This window comes from Gallinula chloropus, assembly GCF_964237585.1.
Source record: "Gallinula chloropus genome assembly, chromosome: 9".
Classification (NCBI taxonomy): domain Eukaryota; kingdom Metazoa; phylum Chordata; class Aves; order Gruiformes; family Rallidae; genus Gallinula; species Gallinula chloropus.
In genome coordinates, this window is record NC_140094.1 from 14,232,287 (window position 1) to 14,239,098 (window position 6,812).

The following is a 6,812-nucleotide window of genomic DNA, read 5'->3' on the forward strand; positions in this document are numbered from 1 at the left end:
GTGAGCACAACGATTAATAAACACTTAACAAAAGCCAAAATGTCCCCAAAATCTGCTTCTATAGCCAGTCATTCCAAGCAACATTTACTTTCGGACATATGATTTCTACAGCTGATTTTAAAGGCTTTTTCTTCCCCAGGTGCCATCTTCAGATTTAGTCAGGACTCCACTGTGTTTTGGAGTCCACTGCCCAACTTGCAGCTCTCACACATGATGCCTGGGAAAGCAAAAGTGAACAGCTTCTGCCTGGGGAGTGTGTGGACCTCACTTAGACTTGAGCAGTTTTTATTCTGCAGGTGAGTGCCCTGTATAATGCACAGAGTGTGGTGGGAGTGAATGAAGCATCTTTCACCCCATACTTTTGTCCAGTTTTGCTTGCTTCAGGGCTTGATAACGATCACAAAGCAGCAGTCGAGGAAACAGGGACATCTCTGGAGCAACATAAGGAGGATTTTAAGCATTGCTAAGATCGGACAAGTCTCAACCTACCTGCACATGGTAGGTGGGAATCAAAATGGTCATTTCTTCAGGCAGCTGGCAGCTCTGCTCGTGTGTGTAATCATCTTTGTGGAGCATCTTGCTCAGAAGGAAAAGCACTACTCACAGGACCAGTGTTAGTAAACCAAGTGAGCCAGTGGGTGTGGAGAAAGCTAGTAACTTCTACTTGACAAACTAATCTTGGTGGTTGGGAAGACAAGCTTTCAGGTACTCAAGCCTGTTGTCAGACAACATATCGGTTTCCTAGTTGCACCTCACCAGTTCATCACTGATCGTGTCTGACCTTGCCTTAGGGGATGAAACCACTGCCAGAGGCTGCACATCTCTCAGTGGGCATTTCTTCTGCAAGCAAAGTACTTGTCTTCCATTAAGTTCTTGAAGAAGGAAGAGGTATTCACAGCTGCTGGGTTTAGGAACTGGGCACAGCCACTCTATGCTCTGTATATGTAGCCTAAAAATGAAGCTATCCGTGACTCTTGGTTTGTTTCTTAGCAAATCAGACATGTATTCCCAGCAGGATTGCTGGAGAGAAACAGTGTCCACTGTATTCTAGCCCAGCATAATCTGCATTTCTAATTAAGGCTATTCACAGGTCCACTGAGCTGACACGTGCAAAGAGCAAATAATAAAGCAACGAGGAAATAGCAATCTGAGAGGAAACCTCTGCTTTAAAGCTCCTTCTATTATCTCTCTCTCATGTGAATGCTGAGTGCCGGTAGCACAAAGGATGACTTGGAAGTGGCACTTGTGGCAGCAGAGGTTTGTGGCATTTTTTGGTTGTTCTGGTCTGCTTTCCATCTCCAGACTCCATCTCTAGGGAGTTTCCCACTGGGACACTGATTGGAAACAGCTCTGAGTGCTTCTGGGTAACAATGATTTAGGTGGGATTTGGGGGGGTTCTTCAACTCAACATTCATTCAGCTAAATGATCTTTTCCTCTTGGAGCCCTCCAAGGGGGTTCAGAGGCTGAGATGAAGCACAGCCATGCCCACAAACAGAGCTTCCTTCATTACTTGCTTGTGAGGCTTCAAGTCTTTGGTACCTCTTAGGTCTCTCTTGGAAGGAAGGCTGGATTTTGAAACTTTTAGAATGGCTTATACCTTCAGCCATTCCTTCAATTGGTGTTTTGCAAACACCCTCTGCTTTCTCCTAGCTTTGAGCCTTGCTTCTGTCATCTTCCTACTCTTCTAGCTTGGTTCCTTGGCTCTGGTGTTTACTGAGAAGGTACCACGCTCTCGGTGAAGCCCCAGGCTGAGCGAGAAAGTCATCCCGTCTGCCCACTGCTTAAGATGGTTATCTCAAGTTTGGGAACTGCTCAGGAGAAGGGAGAAAACAGGAGTGGAACTCAAATCTCCAAAGGCATGAATTGTCAAGGGAAAGGTTAAAAGAAAGAATCCCGTCTCCTTGGGGTGTTGGGCTGCTGGTAAGTCCTCTGACAGTTTATCAGAAGAAGCTGCTCTGGGCCAAAATTTAATTTAATTGGAAAAGAGTCTCTGATGGCATTTTGATTATCTTTCAATTTTCAATATGTAGCCATACAGGAAAGTGCTTTAATGAGTTTAAACACCACATTTCTTCATGTTGCCTTGGGAAACTGAGGCTGGTGGTTTTTTCTATACGAATATAAGTCTGGAGATAAATTTTATTGCTCTTTTCAGATTTACATTTCCAGTGCAGGGAGAATACAAGCCCTAAAGGTGCGTTGGCAGAGGAGTGCTCTGAGACCCTACAACCTCCCTGCATATCCATCTGTTGGATTTAGTGGAGAGTGCATTTTGGGGGTTGTTTTACCTCTTGAGGCTTCTGCTGTTGCTGTCAATAAAGGCACAACCTGCAACATCAGGTCATGGTTTCACTCCACAGAGCTCTTCTGCTGTGCCAAATTTTTCAAAACCCTCCTTACTCAGCCCTCCTCAAGTGTGTAATCTAGCATGTTGTATCCCCAGCGTTCAGAAGTTGCGACAGGCTTGTCTAAATCACGGATTGCTTTAAAAAAAGCAAAAGGCTTTAAAGCTTTTTTTTTTTTAGGCTCCCTCTCACTGCTGAACCTTTAGCAGCCCCTTCTTTCTTTATTTTTTCCACGATATCTCTGCTGTTCTCAAAGTTGCCCATACTGTTTCTTGCTTTAGAAGCCAGTACCCTGCTCCCCCAAAATTAAATAAATAAATCGTGAGACTTGTGATATATAACCACAAGACTTGGCAATACTTCCTTTTCCTTCAAATTTAGTGCCGTCTTTTCGCACGCAGGTTTTCTCAGATTTCTTTTGCTTGAGGAAGCAGCCTGGAGCTTCGGTTTTGGTGGGCATAACATAGAAAAAAAAAAAGAAGATAGGAACAGTGGGCAGTTGCTGTGATTGGGAAAGCGAATTTTTACCTCAGTCCATCACTGAGTCCATGCTGGATGGAGGAGCTTGCTTTTGTGACCACGGGGAGAAGAGCTGGAACTGGGATGCACAACCTTGAGAGGTCTTTTCCATGAAGAGACAGGCAAGGTAACCGGAGGGATGTGTTCAGAAAAGAGGTAAATAATCTGTGGCTACTCTTTGTCCTTTTCAGGCTGTTTCTTGTGCTCATCATTGTATTGCTCTGCCCATCCTTCATTTTCCTTGGAACCAGGGTGTACCATGCACATCTCTATTTATACCTTTCACAGCTTCTGCTCCCTCTGGCCTTTGGCACTACAATTTGCAGAACCACTTGGTGAACAGGATGAGACACGGATCCATTTCAGTCATTTCTCACTTTCTACCTCTTTCCATGGGTTTAAATTCAGCAGGATCTCATCCCTGGTATGATTCATAGCCTGGAAGACAAGAACACAGCTGGGGGCTGAGGTATGCAACAGGTATGAGGAGGAAAGGAGATACTTGCTGCTGCTGTTGTCACCAAAAATAGATCTGTAAGAACGATGAAAGAACCCCTCAAGATTAAGTACAAATAAGAAAGAGCAGAGGTGAGTCTCACTATTTTGCTAGCCATGGAAGAATAAAAGTTACAGACATACCTGCACTTCATGGATAATCCCAGCCTGTGATATGTAGCTTTTATTTTCAATGTAATCTTAAAATAACAGCGTATAAAATGGGAACTTCCTCCTTCTCCCAGTCCTTGCAGAGGCCCAGACTGTGACATCCCATCTGTGACCCTCTGGCTAGGAAGATCAGACCCAAGCGAGTCTCACCTTCCGCATGAGAACGGTGACAACCCACCTCCCTCTCCCAACGCAGGCTGTGAAAACAAATACAAGGGGTAAGGCGCTTGGAGATCCCCAGATTGGGAAAGGTCGGGAGAGCATCGTCATCTCTTTCAGGAGCTCCAACACCAAGGGGAAAAATAAATCACACAAAGCTTAAATAGGAAACCGCAGCTGCTGTCAGATTAAATCTGTTACAAGTGCATTCCACTGCCTCGCTGAACAGTGTTTTATTTCACACCTCAAAATGTGAGGCCCTGTGCCACGGACTTGCTCCTTTTTCCCTATTCCCCCTAGATGACTTAACAAGCTGAAAGTGCAGCTGGAAATTAATGCTTCCTGTCTTTTTAAATAATGTGACATTGAAATCCTGGTATTTAATGCGTTGGCATTTAACATGCCACAATATTTCAGTTACTTTGCACTGGTTGGGGTGCAGAAGTGTTATTACAGCTGTTCTGAAATTCTGACAAAGAGGTGCATTTCTCTCTTCTCTCTCTTTTTTTTTTTCTTCCCCCCCTCCCTCCACTATGTCCCACCATAATTGCTTTTTGCCGCATCTCTGAACCGTAACCATGGCGATCTGCCACATTCATCAGAGGACCCTCTTGTTGTTTTGCTTGTGTGAATGTAAGAAGGGGATAAAAAATGAAATGAAAAAAAAGCATAAAATATTTGCAGAACTTTCAAAAAAACTGTATTTTGCTTTTTTCTGATTTTGTTTTTTGTTTGGTTTTTTTTTCTTCCTTTTATTCTTTTGCTAATAACAGAAGCTGTATTGGAGAAGTGGCCTGGCCAAAACATCAAGGACTTGTTCATACCCTAAAAAAGGGAGAGGAGGAGGAGTCTGGTTATGGAGGTGTCACTCTTAGTGGAAAACAGATAACTGGAGCTTTCAAGCCATTCCCCCTGAAAGGAGGAATTGTTATGTGCAGAAGGGTCAGGAAAGGTTGACCCTTTTCCACTTCTGTCTGATGACAGACTGGTCCTTGTTTGGAGAACAAGTTAATGCAGAACTTCGTTACCATGTTAAAGTCCTGACATTTCTTACTGGGGAAGGAGAAACCGGCTGGCTTTGGACAAAGATTTGGAGCTGCCCCTTTCTAGGTTGCAATGGGTATATGGTCTGCTACTCATTCCCTGGGTATTGAGGAAGGAGAGATGTTGAAACCACAAAAAAAGTGATGAAAGGGAAAGGGAATGTTCTTGCTCTGAGATGTTTTTCAGTGTCTGGTATCTCAGCATACTTCTCTTTGACTGCTTCAGAAAGCTTTGAAAATCAGCCGGGAGACTTTCATGTTGAGGGACTTGCACACTTCATCTTTGCTGAGGGTCTGTTCATGTCCTGGAGCTGCTTAGAAGGGATGGGAAAGCTGCCCGATGCTCTAAGTGTCCTTTGATTGGCTTTGCCCACCCAGATTAGCAATTCCAATCCATCAGTAACTGTTGGTGGATTGCCCAGGACACAAGGAAAGAAGCCAGCAATGGCTGTTAGAGGTTCTGCCTGGGATCCCATGGTGAGGAGCAGGGGTGTGGCTTTTCACTGTCCAGCCTGTCAGGTGAGATGGCTGGGGATGAGGGTTTGGTGCCCTGTGCAACCTGGCTGCTTTTTCCTGAGGAGCTCCAGGAGTCCCTCTACATGTATTTGTGCAGTGTGATTTAGCTGTAGTAGAAATTTTACCCCCTATAGAGGCAATGCAGTTTATTTCCATGGAGTAGAAACAGGTACTTGATACTACTTTATTATTCTTGACAAAACTACCAGGAGCGGAGTGATGTAGCAGCTGTGCTCTGGGTCCTGTGGCAGCACTCACCAGATGATCTTGAGAGATTCCCAAAATGTCCATGCTGTGGCAATCCTCTGTGGTCATAACTGATTGTCTTGCAAGCACAGGATGTTTGGGGTTGGAAGGGACCTTGAAAGATCATCTAGTCCAACCCCTCTACCAGAGCAAGATCACCTAGATTAGGTCACACAAAAACATGTCCATGCAGGTTTTGAATGTCTCCAGAGAATAAGACTCCCCAGCCTCTCTGGGCAGCCTGTCCCAGTGCTCTGTCACCATCACAATGAAAATTTTTTTTCTTAGGTGCACATGGCCCCTCCTGTGCTTCAGCTTGCTCCACAGCAGCAGTTCTTGACATAAAGCCTCATCTGATTTTGTAATTATCTGTCCTAAGGCTATAAGTGATTATAATCAGGGACTAAGCTTTGCTTTGGCTTTACAGCATTTGGCACAGGAGCTCTGGTCTCTGAGACTTCAGTGCAGCAACAAGCTGCTGCAATTCTCCCCACAGCCCAGTTTGAAACCCCATCACTCAGAGTCCTCATGTGTCTCTGCTCTGCAACTGCTGATAGTACCCGTCAGCAATGGTTGTGGAGCTGTGGCAGTCAGAGCAGCTTCTGCCCTTCCTCACTTGTGCTCCCTCAGCCAGCTACACCTCTGCCCTCCTTATGTCCCTCACCAGCAGTGCTGGTGGCTCAAAGCACCCAGCCTGTGTCCGTGGTTTCAGCCAGCTCACTGGACCATGCGTGGTGGTGGCCGAGGCAGGGGTGCACATCTCCTCCAGCCACCAGCACAGAAACCCTAGAGAAGCAAAGTTCCTCAGGCGAAGCTACTTATTGATGTGCCTCGGCATGGGCATTTGCTGGCGAGGCAGAGCCACCAGAGTATTGCTCAGTGACCTGAGAGGTATTTGGTTGGAAAATGTCTGGTTTCGTTCTCGTCTGAGAGCCATTTGATCCATCCCCAAAGCAGCAGCATAGCAAAGGCCCTGGGGCTCTCCCATGGGTGACAATGGATACACGGGGGTCTGTAGAGCAAACTGGGTTGTCTATGAGTCAAAAAGTCTGAGAGACCCATTTCTAGGTGGGACTGTCAATATAGAGTAACAGAGCAAAAAAAGCACTCCGGGCTAAATGTTATCAGTGATTATTTTTAACTTTGTTTTTACTGTTTCTGATGTGTTCTTCAGTCTGTCTTGTTGATGTTTATTTTTCCATTTGTGATAAGGGTCATATGTCATGCCTCCGTTGCATCAGGTGCTGCACAGCCATGTCCTGTCCTTCCCCCAAATGTCTCACAAAGTCTTCCTCTGTGGATGAGTTCTCACTGGCA